The following is a 21,212-nucleotide window of genomic DNA, read 5'->3' as shown; positions in this document are numbered from 1 at the left end:
AGTTGCTTTCGCCTATATTGATGAAACTGAAAAATATATTTATATTTTGAATAATAACATTAAATCATAATTAATGCATGAAAGGGTTACAAATATTTTTTTAAATTTTGATGAATTAATATAGGCAAAAGCAACTTTTAAATAGCTGTTCAATAGCCAAGACTGCATTACACAGTAGAATCTATACTTAAAAATACCTTAAAAATAAATGCCTTACAGATAATGACCCATATGATTTGGAAAAAATGCGCAGGGAGTGTATATGCACATGCGGGAAAGACTCTCTTAAATTTCACGAACAACCCAGGCTAAAGTCAGCGCCCCCCCGTTATACGAAGCTTGTCTTACAGTCGATATGGATCACTTCTACATATACTTCCTTGACATCTTTTCCTTTTGGCAGCATTTTTGTGCATTCCAGAAAGAACACAAAAAACACAAAAGGGAGAGTACTGGTGCGAATGAGCATCCTTCCAGCCTCTCCAATAACTTGCACGAGAGACATAGTGTGCCAATGCAAAGTTGCCGCTCGTTCATTCACACGGCAAAGCAAATGTCCTCGGCATAATGTGCGGCTGCGGTGTGAACTTTCAAAAGAAGCGTGCGCCAAGAGTGATGGTCCACTCTGTAAATGTCACGCGGATGCTACCGTCTCACGCCTCTGCCCGCCACTCACGCTCATTCCCTCTTTATCCGCCTTTTTGTCCGTCTCGATGATGTTGACTCTTCATCCCATATGCTTCTCTTATTGACTTTGCCTGCAGTCAAGCAAAAAAAAAACAAAAAAAAACGTTCTGTTAGCCCACCTTTTCCCCACGTTGCTCCATTGCTAATTACATGTTTTATTTGATTTTGATAGAATTTGCCTTCGTCGTATTGTTCCTTCTTTTTCATTGAACAACAACAAAAATGCATTTTTAATTTCCTGGGGAATTCTCTGGGGAGCGTTGCTTCATTTCATTTGTACGGAAATTAATTTGTCAATGCGAGGAACAGGATACTTACTAATCTGTTTAGCCAGCGTTTTGCTGCCGCTCATTCACTTTTCTTTCCATGTGATATTGAACAAGTAGAAACTGAAAACAGAGGACATTGCAGCCACACAAAGACGATTGTGTTTACGTTCCTGATTGTATTTATTAACATTAAGTTAAATTTACCACTATGCGAGGAAGAAAGATTCCACCATTACCGAGGTATTGTTATTGTCATTTTATTGGGATCTGTTGGGTGCTGCAAGGACGAGGAAGTTTTGAATTTGTTGACAGTACAGTGGAACCTCAATTTAATGGATTAATTGGAGTCAGGGCTCACCATTACATCCAATTAATTTTTTTGTGGCCTAACACCGCCCAATACAGTGTGACATTTTCTTGTTCTTTTTTCATAGCCTAAAACTGCCCAGTACAGCACAAAATTATAGTAAATAAATATTTTTAAAAAGCTTTCAACTGATTTTTTTTTTTTTTGTGTATATCCAAACTTACCATGTTGGTGCTTGGAGCGAGGATAATAGCATATAGCTGGTAGCGTTCATGAGCTACAATGTTGGGCTTCCTTCTTTCACCTCTCTCACAATTAGATGCCATAGATAAGGACTTTATAAAAAGCAAGAGTGTCCAAGTTTGTAAAAAAAACAGCCATAGCTATGATTAGGTAGATATAACACATTTCTCTGAGTGCTTACGGCGACATTAAGCTAATTTCCATCATTTCCGTTTCCTCTGATGCTAACATGCTAACATGCTAACCGCCACTTATGTCCATGCATTGCCTTTGATGAGAACATCGTCACTGGAAACATAGCCGCCATATTGATACGCGTTTTAGCCTACTCTAGTCTACTCTCGGTCTGTTTTGGAATCCTAGCAGATTTGATTCAACAGATGAGAGGTCACATAATATCCATCCATTATCTGTACCGCTTCTCCTCACAAGGGTCGCGGGGCGTGCTGGAGCCTATCCCAGCTGTCTTTGGGCAGTAGGCGGGGGACACCCTGAATTGGTTGCCAGCCAATCGCAGGGCACACAGAGACAAACATCCGCACTCACAATCACACCTAGGGGCAATTTAGAGAGTCCAATCAACTTACCATGCATGTTTTTGGAATGTGGGAGGAAACCGGAGTACCCGGAGGAAACCCACGCAGGCACGGGGAGAACATGCAAACTCCACACAGGGAGGCCGGAGCCGGGATCGAACCCACGACCTCTGAACTGTGAGGCGGACGTGCTAACCAGTCGACCACCGTGCCGCCGTCACATAATATAAAAAAAAAAAAGGATACTTTTCTTTTTTTCCTTAGAAAAAAAACAGACGTTTTACTAGAACTGGATTCACTTTCCTCAAGTTTCCTGTTTCATTTTTTTTTTTTAATGTACAGGATTACTATTGGCACTATGCAAGGAAACAGGAATTATTATTCAGCATTAGTGGAATCTGCAATCTACTCGAATAACACTCAACATGTCAAGACTGTGCGAAAACCCTCACACGTCTGAATTCTCATCCTGATTGCGATAAACAGAATAAAATAAGCAAATATTGACCAAAAGAAGTCCAAAGTAATTCCAAAAAACTATCTGGCAGAGGCAGAATGAAGCGCTGCGCAATGCGTGTGTCCCGGCCCTCGCGGGCATCTCTGTGCAGACTCCAGCAGGCTCTCTGCTTGTTGCCGTGTGTTTGGCTGAGATATGGCCGCTCGCTGTGAGAGTGCCCGCCCCGCACGTTCTTCCTCTGTAGTCTGCCCACTCCTTTTGGCCGTTGAACAAATTGATTTCGGCCGTTGATTATTCCGCAGGCGCGTTTCATGACTTATGACTGACTGGCTCCCGTCCACTTTCTACTGCAGTGGTACCTTGGCTTACGGGTACCCCAGCTCCCTGGATTCTGAGTTTTTTTCAGTCGCGAGCCTTTGCTCGGTTGATCGGTTGAATTCCAGATACTGTATGCTGTCGCTCGAATGAAATGGGAAAATAATGATAGTGACCGATCATTGAACGGGACAGAGTCAAACACACATAAAAACAAAATGCAAACATCCACAAGGAACTTGGATAAGATGTGGTAAACGGCCAACCAGAGCTGGAGTCAGGCCTCCTGACTTCACTTACTTGGCCACGCCCTTTAACTCATTCACTGCCATTGACGGATTTACTTGTCTTTTCACAGTCATCGGAACTAAGTATGAATTCAATTGACAATGTTTAAAACATGAAAAACAATCAAAGATATTTGAATGAATCTTGTAGCTCTACATACATAACCTACTAAAACTTTTTTTGTAATCCATTAAAGTACAATTTTCACTTTTATAGCACAGTAACTATTTTTGGTATATTTATTAACTTTTAAGTACATTTGCTTTTAATATTTGACTGTTTTTTTTTTTTAAGTAAAAGGGTATTTTTTATTTTACTTTCTGGCACTATTTTTAATGAAATCATGTGGGTATTTTTATTTTCCCATTTTGAAGCACAGCGTTAAAGTTCAAATTGTACATAATGCTACAATGTCTTACAATTATAATTTTATGAATGAAATCTCGTTCTCGTTTAGATACACACTTACTACGTACTTACTACTTTGTTGCTGTATTTTTATGTTGGCCATTATGGTGATACTTGGAGAGCTAAGTATTTTTTTAATTGCTATTTGAAAAAAGTTCATGAACCACTGCTTTAACACATGAAACAATAAAAAAAAAAAGTTGGCATTGTTTTGGAGGGCTGGAACGGATTCATGAAATTTGATTTCATTTCAATGAGGAAAATTGATTTTATATATGAGTAAACTGAGTTAGTTCACGGAATGAATTTGATTCGTAAGTCAAGGTACCGCCGTACTTCATTGGATATGTGAATCTGCGGCTCGTTCCATCGTACATCGTCGGGCCCGAGACGCGGCGGGGGGGCTCGGCGAGTCCCGAGGGCCGTGTAGTCGAAGGCTGCGGATCAGCTGCATTACCTGTCTCCAATTGGATACCTAACACATTAGCTGAGGGGCAGAGATAGAGACACGAGTCATGGCGAGCAGAATTCATATTAGGCTGCTAATTTCTTGGAGCCGTTGCTCTTTTCACCTTTTGTCTCTGGCTGCAAAGCAACTGATAGAACGACATACTGCAGAAGTTTGGCCTTCACATCCTTCGGTGTTTCTGTTCCGCATTGGAGCAGCAGGTTATAACGTTGAAATAAATCATCACTAGATGTGTAAGGGCATTCCAAAAATCACAGTTTGGTAAGTACCTACATAGAAGCACAAGTAGCACCTTTCTGGTTAAGAGCAGCAGGCTAATGAATTGTGTCAGCTGACCGGTTGCAAAAGCGATAGATTTTGCATGTGCTTTACTATTGGGCTGTCCAAATATCATCTCTTATTTGTACGTACTGTATTATCAACTATTTTAAAGTGTTGAAAATAGTGTCGTTCTGATACCGATACTGGTCTCGGCAAGTATCCCAATACCACGTTAAATTGCTGGTATCGGCATCAGCCAGTTCTAACAAATTAAGCGCCGATGCTAGTTATCGATACGGGTATCATTCTTTGAACCCAGCGCGCATATTTGAGAGCCGCACACGGGAGGGAAATAGAAAAGCCGTATCCAAATGCACATTTATGTGAATATCTAGCCCATGTCTCACTCTCCCCAGCACGAATTGCTATGAAAATAGGCTGTTTATTCAACACATGTATTCTGTGTGTATACGTTACTACAGATACTTCACAAGTGATGATTCAAATATGAATAATTTTACATTCAAGTGAGTATGCAGTTCTTTAGAATTACAAGAAAAAATGCGCATATATTTTGATTTCTCAAACAGCGAGGTATCGGTACAGTATTGGCATCGGCTGATACCACACAGCCAGGTAGCAGAATCGGTATAAGGGTCCAAAAAGTGTCATCGGAACAAAACTAGTACCTTTGTCAGTCCTTTTTCTTTTTTTTTTTACCCCAACATAGATGATTTTGTAGCCCATTATCTCCATTTGGTATATTTAATCTAAGATAAGTGGAGTCATACGCCATGCTGTGTCACTTTAAATTCCCCGTTAGCATAACCACCATCTAACCAGCTACACTCAACGGTCAACTTCCTGTAGACACATCTGGCGGATAACTTTACATAAATATGACACGTTCTTTCTGCGAGTGTAATTGTACCACTTTTCTTAAATCAAAATGATTTTTCAATAGGCCTAAAATCCACATGTACAGTACAGCACACGCGTAATGAATATTCAGGCAGGATTGGACAGCAACCAATGAAGCATTCATCATGAGCTAAGGTGCAGCTGCAGCTGTGCTTTTTTTTTTATTGTATCAATATAAATGATCTTCTCATCCAATGACTAATCAACCTCTCTGATTCGACTCTTCTCATCCGGAGATAATTATACATTAAAAAGATGAGAACCTTCATACATTTTATTTAAAAATGAGGTGTGGCTGTGGTAAAACAGTCGAATCTGTAAAATCAAAGAATTAGCACCAAAATAGTTAACTACAAAGTTAACGAGTAGTGATAATGATAACCAACCATAGAACCGGGTATGTGACATAGACCCATCTTTGTCTCGGTTGATCAGCAAAAAATGGAAATCAACCCAGATTGAAAAATAGCATTCGTACATTGTTAATTTATTTTGTAGTTGAATTAACTTCTACATTTCAGACGACATAAAGTTATCAACATTACCCATTATTACTTATTACTATCTCTATTTAAACCTTTGTGATGCCTTTACAGAAGGGTACCAGTGATGGTAAAGAAGAAAAGTGTGGAAATAACGATAGCAGAATACGTTTAATTTATTGCTCATGGCTGATCAGTAAAATTTGGAAATAAAACCAGATTCCTGTGATTCCATTGCAATTTTGAAATGCTGAATTATTTAAATGATGACAACTACAATTTCCTCTCATATTACTATTTGCTTCCACTCTCTTGGAAAAACTCCAACACTGTGATTCTGACAAAATTTCTTCTTTCTCCAATGCACTCATTCCCCCGCCGAAACACTTTGTTCAGGTTTAAACGGCGCGGTTTAACGAGGTGAAGTTTTTCATCTAACGCGGGGTAGGATTAAGTTGACGATCATTTGTGTGAGGTCACAAAAGTGTCATCACACTCCATTTGTGGCAAGAAGGATAAGCGGCGGTGAGGGAAGAGCGACGGCCTAAATGAGCGTGTTGAAGAATAGACAAAGCGACACCAATGATTAAGTCAACGTTCGGTCCTCGGGCCAGGATGATTTTGTAACTTTATCCGCCTTGTATAGAAGTGTAGCCTCGCGCACCCCGACGAAGACATAAAACATAGATCAAGAGGAAAGTTTCCATGAGGAGAGAAAGAAAAAGAGTGTGCTATCTCTCTCTCGCTCTCAAGTCTAGGGTTGATTGCACTGAAAGCAGAGGAAAGTGAGGGGGAGGAATAGCTTTGGAGAGTTCAATAATACATCTGAAATACTTCTTCTTGGGTGCAACACACGCACTTTATGTAATCCTGAAAGATCCCGACATAAACAGTGTCCAAAAAGCATCCAGAAATGCAGAACATTGTATCAGCGCACAATTTGTCGTCATCTTCCATTTCTTTGTTGTAACAGAGTAAAGCCTTGGCTGACGTCATCCCGCTCTGTTAGTGTTTCTTTGCCCTGGATTACTCATTTTCCGCCCCCCCAAGTACTTCAAATTATTCTGTTTTTCTCCTGGTACTCCGGTTTTCTCTGGGTATGCTGGTTGTATCCATGTACTCTGGTTTTCTTTGGGTCCTCTGGTTTCTCTGGGTACTCCAGTTTTGCCCTGGTTTCAGTTTTCTCCAGGTTCTCCAGTTTTCTTCAGTACTCGGGTGGGTTTTTCCCTTGTGTTTCTGGTTTTCTCCGTGCCCCTCCTGTGCATGGGTGTTCTCCAGGTTGTCCAATTTTCTCCATTTCCTCCAATTTTCTTCATGTGGTTTTCTCCCAGGTACTCCTATTTTCTCCATATAATCTGATTTCATCCATACACTCTGGTTCTCTTCAGGGGCTCTGATTTCTTCAGGTCTTCCTGTTTTCCTCGGGTACTCTGGTTTTATCCATGTACTACGGTTTTCTTGTCATCTCGCTCCAGTTTTCACCATCTGCCCCTGATTTTCAGAATGTACTCTGTTTTCTCTGTGTGCCCCACTGTTCTGCGGGGTGCGTTTGTCTTTCTCCAAATACTCAAGTTGTCTCTGCCGACTCCAGTCATCGCTAGGTACATCTTGGTCTTTGAGAGCCAAACAATGCAAAATCCATTTAATTGTCTTCTTTAAACGCCAGCAGCTACAAAAACGATCCCAAACTGTCAAAAATAAAATTGCAAAGTCAAAACTGTTATGTCTTCCGATACTGTTCCTGATCTCAGTTAATTTATCCACTTTGTATAGAATTGGTGGAAAAAACAAGCAAATGCTCCAAAGCTCAAGCAAAGGCATGAACACAGAGTGGGATGCTGATTTCCTGCCGAGGCTTTCTCTCAAAGCACAGATGTGCACCCACCCTCGCCCTGTGTGCGTTTGGATCGGAAATGAAAGCACCCCCACCTCCCCACCCTAACCCCCAAACAGTAAGAGTGTTTTTCCAAGGTGTCTGCTCGGTGGGGAGATGATTTAGTGTGTGATTTCGTGAGGAGATTCCTCGGTGGATCCTGCTAGGACGGGGGGCCACGAGATCGGGAGGAAGAGATGAGTGAAAACGACGAGCGGAGTCATTTGATGGAGCGCTGGAGTGGGACACCGTTCCGCATAGTATGAGATTGCTTGCTTCCACATACGCACACGTACACGTGCACACGCAGGTAGACCTGAACTCCCCCCGACATGGAATCATCCTGCAGATGAAACGTGCTGCAGGTTGTGCGTAGAGTCGGTGTGTAAGCCCCAGGGCAGAAAAAGTCGGCTACTGATCTCATTTAGCCACAGATGGACTCCTAACACACTTCTATCAGTGGACAAATATATATTCCGAGCATGCTACTTCCCTCTGTTGCTGTTCCGTGAGAAAGGCGTTGATGCCCCGTGGGGGGGGGGTTAAAGTTAACCTGCAAATTTGTCATTCTTGGCGGGAGTATCAGAGGCGGAACAGAGGCACATCCCATTTTGTTGGGTTCTATGTGATTACCTCCTTTCACAATGCCCATCGAAGCTTGATTTCTCAGCTATGTTCCTTCAAATGGGGCGTGGCCGAGTGAGTGATCTTAGGAACATGTCCAATTAGCCTCTGTGAGCCCCTTGACGTGAGTTTTGGCCTACTGCAGCTGCTTGAGAGTGTTCTCATTTTGTTTTTGTATGTTTGACTCTTTTGGACAATGTAGCAAAAGTACACCAGCTGAAGTCAAGGCACCACTAGATTTTATGCTGCACCGATCACCTACTTAGAGTGAACCCTGGGTTTTTGTGATTTATCCACTACACAAAGTCTGACTAAAACCGAATCATAAGACCACCAATAAGCAATAATATCCGTTCAGACGCAAACATTAACCAAAAAAATACTTTCTATAGAGAATAACTATAGCTTTACATAGAGAAAACAGTGTAAGTTCAATATAAATGACTAATCACTGAATATTTAACATAAAATTTACCTTTATTCAAAACTCTTGACGGGCATCTGGATGACGACAACAAAAAGGAAGGAGGGAGCCAATTTTTGTACTCTGCCACAAGTTCTTTCTTGAATTCAAACATGTTTCACACCTCAAATGGCAAACAGTCGGAACTTTCTGTCATGTTGTGTAATAAGTGGTCCAACAGATAGCAAGGCATATTTCTCGGCGCAAGCTTTTATGGCAATTCAAGGCAACAACAACTCTCTCGGTCTGCTCGGCAACTTCACAGCAACACATCATGTCAAAAGTCAGGCATTCAAAGTAAAATCGCACCAGCATAATAACACAGTTTCAACACGCTTTCGGTGCTTCTTTTATTTTGACTTGTCAGAGACTGTGATGCCGACCTTGCCCAGGTGAAAGATTGCATTGTGGCATGCGCCTTGCTGCCGGTTGAACCCTTTTCAAGCCATTTCCGAAATGATTCGCATGAACGTGTCATGGTGCAAAAATAACCGGAAACGAAGACGGACTGAATCACGAGCACGTGCCATGACAGCAACGATTCCGGGAAAACAATTGTTCGCGTCAGGTGGTGGATTTTGTACGCAAACGGAAGCGGATGTATGAAAATGAGGATAACATTGAAACGAAAAAAGTCATGGAATACCACATCATATGTTAACAAGGGCATGCGAAAACCGAAGCCCTACTATACGTAATTGTGGGATGCTATATCACTATGAGAAAGCGTCCACCGACCTGGCCCCTCTTCATTGAGCTCTGTGCGAAAGGCACACTTATGTCTCTGATGTTGCAATATTTTGGGACCTCTGTGGACAAAAAAAAACTCTTTTGTCTCCATCTCTCGCTTCACTCTGTATTCATTAGACTCGCCAAACCCCAAATCCCCCCCTTTGCTCCCTCGCACACTCCATTTTCTGTGCTTAGAACCATCTCCTCTATCCCATCACTCCATTCGGTGTCTGACCACACACCATTACCCAGCCTCCTTTGCCTCTGATCAATCAAAGTCAACAGGTGCTGTAAATTGTGTCCTCTGGCGAGCCGCGACTGCGCTGCCTCCCATCTGCGTTCAACACCCCAGAACCGTCCCCCCCACGCACCTTCTTTTTACCCCGCCTCCAACCTCCCGCCCGCTTTCTCTATCTCTGGCTCGTCCCAGTTTGTCAGCCAAGCAAAACTGTCCGCGTCTACGCGACCATCCTTCATCTGCCCCGACTTCTGTCACATGGCTACTCTCAGACAAATAGCATCGCGGTAGATAATAGAGCCACAACCGCAAATGGTGCCTTTCCATCTAATAGGTCACGATTCGATCGAAGGAACTAAGAATCCCCAAATATTGAAAGTATCCCGCTTTTCAGAACCCCGTTCATTGCAGTGTTACTCTTTTGGACTGTGTAGCAAGAAAATGTCCATTGACTGGTCAAATTATTTTCCTAATTACCATCATAATTATATTTTCAAGTTAGTAGGATAGTGAAACCTTTGGAAGGTGCGACCCATTGCATGAAATATCCAAACGCTAAATAGTGCTGAATGTCATCTAAATGGTCGATTTCAGATTTGCCTGCCAAGAGTTTACACTATGCAGTACGTACTACAAATGTTAGATGGGTAATCACCATGAAATCTAGAGCGCTTGTCTATGGGTGAAAAATTAAGCTTTTTTTTTTTAATTTAAATATATTTTTGCCAGAAACAACAATGGTGAATCAGTCCCATAACTTTCTGACCCTCTCTGCTTTTAACCTACAATTTTATGCTGTAACATGTTGTCTTAGAAAATCTCACATTGCTGGTAAATTTTCAATTTTTGGGTGCAATTTACTCCTAAATTCTCTCAATTCTCTCGAGTGAAAGTTTAGTTGGATTCGCAGGCCGTTTAAAATTAGAGGCGGACCGGCCTATAGACGGGTACTATTTCCCCCCCCACAAAAAAAATGCAAATGACAGATGACGGAAGGGTACCCACACTGCAAACGCATGACGAATAACGGATGCTCAATTTTTAGTCAAATGCCAAGCTCTGGTAAAATGATTTTCACGTGCCTTGGTTTGCCAACACAAAGATGTGATGAAGCTCTGGAGAACCTGCCAAAATCTGAGTTTCCATCATTGAGAGCTCTCATGTCAAATTGTTCAAAAAGTAAGCACACAGTAATTACCGCACAAGATGGAATGTATACAAGTGTCTCTTTGGCAAATGGTGGAATTTTCATGTTTGCTTCCCACCCTGGGCGATGAAATTTGTGGCTGTATGTTCTAAATTTGTCTACGCTCCGCTCACCAGGTGGTGATTTCAAACCAGCCACGATTGTTTGCGCTTTCTTGTTGCAGGAAGTGGCAGAAGTAGGACACGGTTTGCGTCACGCACAAAAAAGAAGCAGTTCTTAGTTATTTGTGTCACTTTGTATTAATTGTAGCATTTTTTTTTTCCTCCTAGTGCAACAACTAGTGGAATTTGGTGGCTTGAGAATATTTTCAAATGAAGTGTAGGATTTTATAATTGATACCCTTTCTGGCCATAGTATTCGATACATCTGAACAATCTTATGATATCCAATATAAGTACTGTATCAAAGATATTATAAGCTAATGCTCGCTTTTATATTGACACTATGAAAGAGCAATTTTGTTAACACTATAAATCTGGACTCTGGATTATAGTAATAGTTGTTAGCTGGAGTTTGACCAAAGTGTTCACATTTTGTGTGTTGTCCCTCAAATAGACCTCATTTTTTAGCAAAGGATTAACTCTACAAGGGGGCGAGTCACTATTTCTTTAGTGTTTTGCGACACTTGTTCGGTGAACAGAGCAGGACAGGACAGAAGTAGAGAACCAGGCCATGTTTGAATGTGGGAATGGCTATGCAGTGCTTGCAGGCCTTTTCACACTGGCAATACCTCTGTATGATGTGTCGAGTCAGTATAAATTAGTAGAGTATGTTTATTCTGAATTTGTGTCCTGAGAGACGTTAAAAATGTTGACTTATGATAAGTGTATAGCTAGTAATTAATATTTCAGATGGTGAATAATATTCCAGGTAGAGATTAAAGTGTTAGCTCATTAGCACGCTAGCTTAGTTTTCTGCTTTATCATATCGTCGACGTCCTGTGAAAAACACTTATGTCCGATTTTAGATTTTTTTTTTTTTAATTTTCACGTTAATGCGATGTCTGTTACGCGGAAATACCATTCACGTAAAAATAAGAACATTGAAAAAAATGGACATCGGTGTTTTTCGAAGGACAGCGACGATATGGCAGATTAGTGGGGCACAACATTTTGTTGTATTTTATTTCACAACAGCATGTAAAGTGTTTTTACGTGTTTGTTGTTATGGTTTTACACCTTCTTTGAGTCATCTCCACGGTGACTAAAAGTTCAAGGACCATCAACAGGTGTTATCATTGGAGGAGGCACTGTGTTGATCCGTCTCGTTAAAGCGGGGATGTGGCAAGGGCAGTTTACCATTTGAAAGACGTATGTTTAAATAACGGTTAACTTGAAATGAGTTATTCAAGACTCCGAAATGCAGTTTTTGCGGAGAAGCAAAATGAGAAGATGGGAGGGAAAAAAAGTTGTTTGCTCAGTACATTGCCGCATTGTCATGGATGTACTTTGTAATTCCGTGGCACGATTCCAGCCGTTGCAACCACCGGCTGCGTCCTTTTCGTCGTCAATCCCTGACGCACCCTTCATTTGCTTCCTCCCTTCTTGATTCTGGCCACCGTTGTCATCTTCTCTCCTCCGGCGTATAATGAGTCAGTATGTGTGATGCTGGATGGCTGCTGACATCGTGTGTGTGGGTGTGTGTGTTTTTGTCAGACTAACAACAAATGGGTTACTGCTGTAGCAGCATTTTGCAAGCTCCGCCTCCCACACACAGTTACACTCCCTTTGCTTGACATTCCTGCCAATAGTTAATACAAATAAGCGCAGGAGAACCAAATCAAAGTCCCTTGTTTACAAAATGATGATAAATATAGTCCAAACGCACTATTAAATTATGGTTAACTGGTGTTAAGTGTTGGACATGTATGTAAGATGAGCTGTATCGCTGCATAATTAGCATTTCGCAGGTCGCAAATACATGTGATAATGTATTCAGCTGGTCGGGAGTTGTGTTGACTTATACAACCTGTTAGCGTCAATCAAAATCAAAGAAGAAAACATTATTATTAATATTATTATTATTATTATTGTTATTATTATTACTATTTCGCTTTCGCATGAAGAAAAATTTGGACAGCAGCAATAGCATATCCGGTACCAGTCCAAATTCTAGAAACACCCTCTAATTCAGTGTTTTTTCATTATTGAAAAACGAAATCTGAATTTTAGGTTAATACTTAAGTTATGAGGAAATATTCATGGAATTATTTGGTGAACGAATAATTTTTCATCAAATCGCAATACGATTTATGATTAAGATTTTTGAAAGTAGGCACCTTTTTCCCCAGATAACAGCTTTGCACATCAGCCATCTTTAGCAGGTTATGACATGCAGTTTAGTTCATAATTAATTTGATAACTTCATTATTTAAATGAAAATAATATAGCTGGCTGCCATGTTCATTTAACACATAACTAGATATGTTACATGTGCGTCAACATTGGACTCGACTGCACCCTCAGCTACGCCAAATGGAATGCATTATTTGTGAACTTTAGACATTGGGCTCATCCGGGTTTGGTGTTGTGCTGCCATTCGAGCTCCAGATGCAAACGCCGGCCTTCTTAATGTAAATGGCGCACTTAAACATCCCTCTTCTAAAGGCTCAGGGTTCTCGTAAACCTTGACGGGCCCTCGGGCCGTGCCGCCGCCTGTAAAACACACTGACTATTTATGGACGCCTGTCCTTGCAGCCATAAACACTCTTGTGTTCCACTGCAGGGTGGACGGACACCGACGTGATCTTAAATAAGAATGACCTCTGAACAGCAGCTCGTCTGATTGATGACCTCATATTATTATTATCATCATTATAATAATTATTATTATTATTATTAGAGTGGGAACTCAAATCCCAAGGCGTATAAATTGTAATATATATATATATATATATATATATATATATTCTCACTACTATCAAAATATGTGGCCGTGTCAATTGAAAATGTAAAACCACTCTCTTCTCATTTGTTAGCTGTCAATCAAGTACCACGACTGTCGATCGCAGTGTATACAAATATCGGTGCAGCGATCATGTACAGTATCCCTCACTAAGTTATTAACGTTGATACTGACATGACTGATATGAGTTTTATTATTGCAGAGTGTCCGGGGCAATAAATTGAAAAGGCAATCGACCAAAAAGCAATGCGGACTTTAGGAACAAAGAGCCGGAATGGAGTGTGAGTGTAGTGGTATACCTGGTGAGCAGAGAGTGAAAGATAGGATAGAGTCTTGCCAGTGAATGTTTTATCGATAAACATGGACCAGTGATTTATTTTTTTTTTTTTTAGGGGAAAAACAAAAAAAAAAACGTAATCCTTTTTGATCTATCTGGTGCATAACGCAAACCTAAACACGACAAGTTTGTCATATTTTGAGTTCAAGGCAGCAGTAGTCAATTTGCCACCCAGAAGTACCCTGAGCTCCACTGCTTACAAACATTGTGAAAAGGTCTTTTGTGAGACGCGCAGTGTCCATTTCCACCTACGTTTTAAGTTACCAAAAATTCCTTGCCTTGTAATGGGTGACAACGGACATTTCCATGTAAACAAGCATCTCAAATGGCACGATTTCCACTTAGAAACACTCCTGGTACACTTGTAATTATTCAAATGGCAAAATATGGAAAATAATTCCAATCCAATTGATTTGTTTGTGCACATACCTCATGTGAATGCGTCCTGCTCTAAATGCAGACAGAGTCTCTGATTGTCTTTGTCATTGTTGAACGCAACTTGTCGTAATCACGCTGATGCCCCTCTCTCTGAAGCCCACCGCCTTTCCTCCTCCGCCTGCTATGATTTAGTAGCCCTGCACATCCATAGGCATCCACTCCAGCCAATTGCATTACAGGGATAAATAACCAGACCAATAAAACTCTTTTGAAAGGGGGGGGGGGGGGGGAGTATGGCGTGCGTCTGGAATAGTCATTGCCCATTTGGTGCAGAGAGTCTTGGACTGTTGGGGGGGTGCAGCTTTTAGAGGTTTCTTTTTAGGGGTGAAATGGTGATTGGTGGCTGTGATGTCATTTCATCCATCTTACGGCCACTTCATTAGGCTAATGGAAGGGATGGGCTTTGTGAGCGTGTGTGCGGGCGTGTGTATTTGTGTGTACGTGCGCGCACTGACAGTAGCTTCCAAGGCTAAAGTGGTTATGAAGACTTAAGTGATTTTATTAGCCGGGCACAAGGCCCATCCCTGCCAATGGGCGTAGCAGTGTGTGTGTGTGTGTGCGTGTGTGTGTGTGAGAGAGAAAATGTGCAGTAATGACATCGTTTTGGGAATGTGTGAGGAGCTAAAGCAGTGCACCTCTTTGCTTTGATGCGCCGCCGTCCCGTTACTCGGATGACTTTGAAAAGAAATGTGAGGACGCTCGTCCTCCCACTTTGATTTAAATGTACAAGCGAACTTATTTAACCTTCACCATAACTGTACCCAAGCCATAACCATAACTCCCTAATCCTAACCATACATGAAATCGAACTCACGGGTGTGAAACTCAAGGCCCGGGGGACAGATCTGCCCGCCACATCATTTTATGCAGCCCTCAAAAGCAAATGAAGTGCATCGATTTAATGTTTTTTTTTGCTAGAACCACCCTCAGGTCAGAAAATGCATTTTAACCAACTTCACACCTCATTTTGGGGAACTTCAGTCGCTAAATAAGTGCATCTCATTGTTTTGATGTTTACAACCATCCTGTTACCTGAATGAGCTTGAAAAGAAGCGCGAGTACGCCGAGCTCGCTCAAGGCCGTCATCAGCGCTCCGCTTTGATTCAAAGGCCTCTGTCGCTTTCAATCATCTGTCCAACAGGATCGCGCGGCGGGTTTGCGTCACTCCTCCGGCTCCTCTTTGTCTTCCTCGGTCAGTTTTTCCATGAAGAGCAGCGTGAATGTCTGGCGGGACATACCCCACCGTGACCATGGAGCGCCTTGGACTCCTTTCTATGCCTCCTTCTGTCAGGGTCAGTCTGCCTTCAGCCATCTGTTTTCTGCATTTCTTTACAGGTGTCATCTGAGGCCCTTTTCCCACTCATTTTGGAAAACTTCATCTCATTCTCCGAATTTCTTTCTTTTTCCTCTTTTTTTCTTCGCCATGTGTGTCTCTTTAAGTATAAAGGTTTTGCAAGTAGTGACCTTGGTAGGGGGGGAGGCCGTTATTGGCACATTACACGTGTCAACAGCAGATTGCATCATCAGAGATGGCTTTAAGTGCCTGGAAATGTATTTTTGACGCCGGTCTAAAAAATGTCTTTGCTTTTTTTCTTGCACATCAGGTTTTTGAGATATATTTTTCTTCTTTTCTGGGAACTCGACATGCCCGAAATCGCAACAATTTTTGCCTGGAGAGATGTGTGTATTGCGTGTGACTTGCTGAAACTAGCGTTCCCTGGAAAGTTGCAAACAAAAATAGCCCGTGCCACTTCTTTGACTGATCGACACAAAATTGGTTTGGGTATCATATCATAATACGACCTACAAAAAATCTCAGGGACCCATGCCTAAAATTAAATAGAAAGTCAGCTATTTTGGTTTGAAGTAACAATTTTGACCAAATTCCCAGAGTTTTAACTCCTACTAGAGACTTTACCCAAATGAGCTGCAATTGAAAGGACGATGGGTGATGAAATTGCGCAGCTTCTTTGTCTACACTATCACAACAGGGTCGAATTGCCATTATTCTGAGGATTACTTTATGGAAAAAGCAGAAATCAACCCAAACCTATTTAAGTCAACCCAAACCTATTTTTTTCAAGAATATGCTCCCAGCAGGCCCACTAGTTGAAACATGGCATTCTGATTAAGTTTGCTTTTGTGGAATATAAGTTAAGCAGCAAAATGCACTCGTTTTTAGCCATCTCTGGGGCGGCCATTTTGTCTTCTGTCGACTGAAAATGACATCACAACTGCTCACAACGACCAATCACGGCTGACCTGTTTTCTGAATCTGAGCCGCGATTGGTCGTTGTGAGCAGTTGTGATGTCATTTTCAGGCGACAGAAGACAAAATGGCTGCCCCCAGAGATGGCTAAAAATGAGTGGATTAACACTTATTTCACAAACACAATATTTATCAGAATGCCCTGTTTCAACTAGTGGGCTTGCATAGAACATATTCTTGAAAAAAAAATGTTTGCATTGACATCCGCTTTAAGTAGTAAGATTAGTAAGGTTCTAACTTAAATGTATTTCACGGACTTTGGGATGCTATCCTTACGGTTATGGAAAAGTATGAAAACCTGCATTACTGTAAATCCCAGTCATAGTATCCCTGAAGCTATCATTTATTATACGTGGCTATGAATACAGTCATTTGCAATCATTTGGCGGCACTCTATCGCCGCTTCTTGTAAATATGTTAGTGTTTGCCTTTAGCGCACTCACCGTTTGTTTGGCTCGTGTCCGGGAGTGCGCATGGCAATACAGCGGTGGCCTTTAGCGGCTGTCCCCCCCAGTGCGCCAATTGATTTTGTGCCTTGCTCGCAGCCCACTGCTAACCTTGAGGTAAGCTGGCGTAATGAGATCGCATCTGACGGCATTGACTCACACCTGACAGCGCTGACACAAGAACACCCCCGCCCCCACCCTTCCGGGCTTGGGAGGGACGCCGACAGACAGTGGGAAAGGCGAGCTACGCCACTGTTTATTGTGTATTGTTTTCACATTAATCAATTAGCTAGCTAGCTAGCTAGCTAGCTAGATAGATAGATAGATAGATAGATAGATAGATAGATAGATACTACTTTAACTAGCTAGACAGCAAGGTAGCTAGGTAGCTACCTTGCTAGCTGTCTAGCTAGCTATGTAGTTACCTATGTAGGTTTCTAGCTGCAATATGAGTTTGTAGTCCTTCTTTCTTCCTTGTAGCTTGGGAATTTGCAACTGTCCTAAGACAAAAATGTGTTTTCAGAAATGTGAAATTGGAATTCAGTTCCCTAGTAGCTATGTAGCCGTGTTGACGAGCGGGCCTGTGGGAGACGGATCGATAGGAGTGTAGCAGCCTGATCCTGTTGTTTGTCCACACACTCTCGGGTCTCTGCTTCTTCTTCCTGACACTGACATATTCAAATCCGCCGGGCACCCCACTTCAGCTTTAGGCGCCAACTTTCAATTGAAAATGCCGCTATAGTCGTGTGGGGTGAACATGGAAAATGAGATCCGTGACCCCCGGCAAAGGTTACACTTGTGTAAGCATAAACGGTCACAAAATGACTGCCACTTAGAAGTGGAGGGTTGTTGGATTACTAAACTGCAGCTGACCGTGTAAGCCTTTTGTTTTACTTCCTTGCTCCAAGCTCACCACATACTGTACGTGGTACACGTCACAGCTAGGTTGGTTAAGCAGAAAGGCTCTTATTGATTACGGTGAACCCCCGCTACATCACCGTTCATTCTTTGTTTCCCCACAGCTTTTCAAACAATTTTTATGGAGTATTACAGTATACAGCCAAGTCTTGATTTTGAGTTTCATACCTTCAGTACAGTACCACATTGTGCCATAACATGCCAGCTTGACTAAACGAGTTGCAGCATAGCAGATGAGGCAGACAAGTGGTCCTACTAAACTCCAGTAATACTTGTTTTTACCACAGAGCAGGCAAAATATATTATTGTGTAAATTATTCAGTGAATGGAGTTTTAAAATTTCCATCACTTTGTTCAAATACATATTTTTGACATTGAGGTATAATGCTGTTTTTCTTATCATAAAACATAATATTTTTTGGGAGGGCTTGGAATTATTTTTGGGCATTTCAATTAATTTCAGTGACAAAATTGATTAGATATACGATTAAATGAGTTACAAGCTTCGCGTCACGGGATGAAATTAAACTCATAAGTCAAGTTCTAATCAGGACAGTTTTGTCCATTCAGCTTTGCTCCCACTCACCTGCTGGATTTCGAATCGCTTCCGCCCACCCTTGAAGAGCAAGCTGCTCCTGCTCGCACTCACATCTGTTTGGCTTTTTGATGTGCTGTAAGTCAAACCTGGACCTGGCATGAATCAACAATATCTCATTGTGGATCACTTGAAAACACTCGCTAAGTTCTTTATAAGTTGAAATAGATTGAAATTAATTGCCGCTCAAAGGTATATATTTAAAAAGGTCTTTTTGACATGCAATATTGAAAATAACAAAAAGAGGGAATATCTGGAAATTAAAGGTCAATAATTCATTTCAATTCATTAATTCAATAACAGTGATTTAATTTTAAGAAAAAAAGTGAATTTAAATGTGTCATAATTTTCTATTTTTTAATATGTTATATAATCAATATTGTTTTCATAATAAAATCATCAGAATAATATTGACACATTTTCAAAGCCTTCTGAAATAAAATCTGTAAATGGTAAATGTTAACTCAAAAATGTTGTAAAGAAATGTTCTTAAAGAATAAATACACATATCGGAATACATTAAAATAAGTGAAATATTAATATTTTCCAAGTTTTTTAAGAAAATTTGGAAGAAAACAGGAAAATCCTCGATGCCTTCAAATAATAATAGTAGGGCTGCAAACTGTCGATTATTTTGTTGATTCAATGATGAATTGATTCAAAACTTGTTTTAATTTGCATTATTAAATTCACTCATGTCATTATTAAAAAACAGGATGATAATAAAAATAATAATAATAATAATAATGATGATAATAATAATAAAATGAAATACATTAAGGCCGATTCAAGTGAAACCAATAAAAATTGGAGTCAAATCTGCATGTTGGATGAAGCAGTGTGGCTTATAAACAGCAATACCAGCACGACTTGAGCAGTACGCAGACATGCTGAGTTATCACTGTGTTTTTTGGCGATAAGAACACAAGTGCTGTTCCTCGGCCAAACCCGCCTCCTGCTCAGAGTATTCCTGGAACTCCCGACTAGTCCGTCCGCTCGCAATCTGCATTCCTCTATTCCGAGACCGAACCCCGAGCAAAAATGTATCAGGCTCTCGGCAGTCGGCATCAAAGACGCTATTGTGTAAGGAGGCCTCCACCCTAAGCTGCTTTCTGCCACAACTTCCACAGTCGAGGCTAAGTTGATTAGAAACAATGGCCCGCTTGGCTGACACGGCGTTGAATCGGCTCGGGAATTCGGAGCTGAACTCGCCAAATCCTCTGCGGTGTGTGTGTCACCTGAGTGCCTTGGAGGAGAAGCACACATGACTAACAAACCCAGCTTCCTCACAGGCAGTAGAGCGGGGATGGGCATCTTCAATGATGGGGGGGGGCGCATATTTTCATCAACGGGGGACGGGGCCCCAAAAAAATAACCAAACGCTGTGTTGTTGTTGAAACACTTCAGGATTCCTCCTTCTGCTTTTGTCAGCAATCATATCATCACTAAAGTAAACACATATTCATGGATCGGAATTTACTTGTTCACAGGTTTTCGTCAAACCTATCCTTTCAGTTTGTTCAAAGCTCACCTATTCGCTGTTTTTGCGCTCAACCCAACAATAATGTATGCGTGGTATAAAATTGTGCTTTGGCGCCGTATTGTGTCATCTTATTTTAAAGTGACGGCGCGAGCGTCATGTCGTCGGGCCACAGTCTTGTCAAATTGAAACAAATATACTTTCCTGCCATCTATCCAATGAGAAAAACTTTATCGGTGGCCATCAGTGACTTATCTCTATTTTTGGCTCGTGGATTCAGTCCAGCCGCATTTTGTGACGTTGTTTAGTAGTGTGCCGTGAGATTTTGTTAAATACGTGCCTTGGCTCAATACAGGTGAGGAAACCATTTTATGTCCTATCATCTAGGCCTTGTTCACAGACAAATGGTATTCAAGCACAGCACTGCCTGGAGTTTTGCTTTTTGTCCATCCACAAAGACCTTTGCTTTGATGCGTCTCGTCGATGGAGTGAAGTAAACAGCCAAATGTCACGCGAAACCTTCCTCTGCATCGACGCGCTAAAGACACGGGAATCCCAGGGATTATTGCAAAAGACGAAAACAAAACGAGCGCTTTCGCACGGCAAATGTCACTGAGCGGAGGATCCTTCTTCCTTGTCCGCATCGACCGGTTCCTCTTCCTCACAGAACTCCCCTCAAGACATTTACCTTGCGTCACATAGTGGGAGATTTGATTAAGATTGGATTTATTTAGATTACAGCCGTTTTATATTTTTGCTGACATACGACGTTGGTTTCAAAGTTACGAATGGCGCCCAATGAAGTAGTGTGTTGGGCGCCGTAACAATTTGTGGTCACCTAGCACAGGAAGGCTCATTTACCGTCGCTATTCACTGTTTTTCATTTGATTGTATTATTTATCCTGTATTCTCAATTTCTACCAGATGATTAGTGTGTGGGTGCCAGGTTCACAGAACTGTGAAAACAGATTTTTTTTTTTTTTTTAAAAGTCTGAAAAAATGACAACTTTTGTGGGCAGGTTTGTTCGCCAATAAGAGTGCCTTT

General features: G+C 41.4%; 1 protein-coding gene across 4 annotated transcripts in view; it reads left to right on the top strand.

Annotated features, from left to right (window-relative positions):
* Positions 1 to 21,212, top strand: part of pacrg (PARK2 co-regulated) — a 226,836-nt gene that overhangs the window by 199,850 nt on the left and 5,774 nt on the right. The gene's annotated exons all lie outside the window — the stretch shown is intronic.

This window comes from Filicampus tigris, chromosome 13, assembly GCF_054856515.1.
Source record: "Filicampus tigris isolate MCC_2025a chromosome 13, RoL_Ftig_1.0, whole genome shotgun sequence".
Classification (NCBI taxonomy): domain Eukaryota; kingdom Metazoa; phylum Chordata; class Actinopteri; order Syngnathiformes; family Syngnathidae; genus Filicampus; species Filicampus tigris.
Note: the sequence above shows the minus strand (reverse complement) of the source record. Positions and strands in the feature narration are given on the sequence as shown.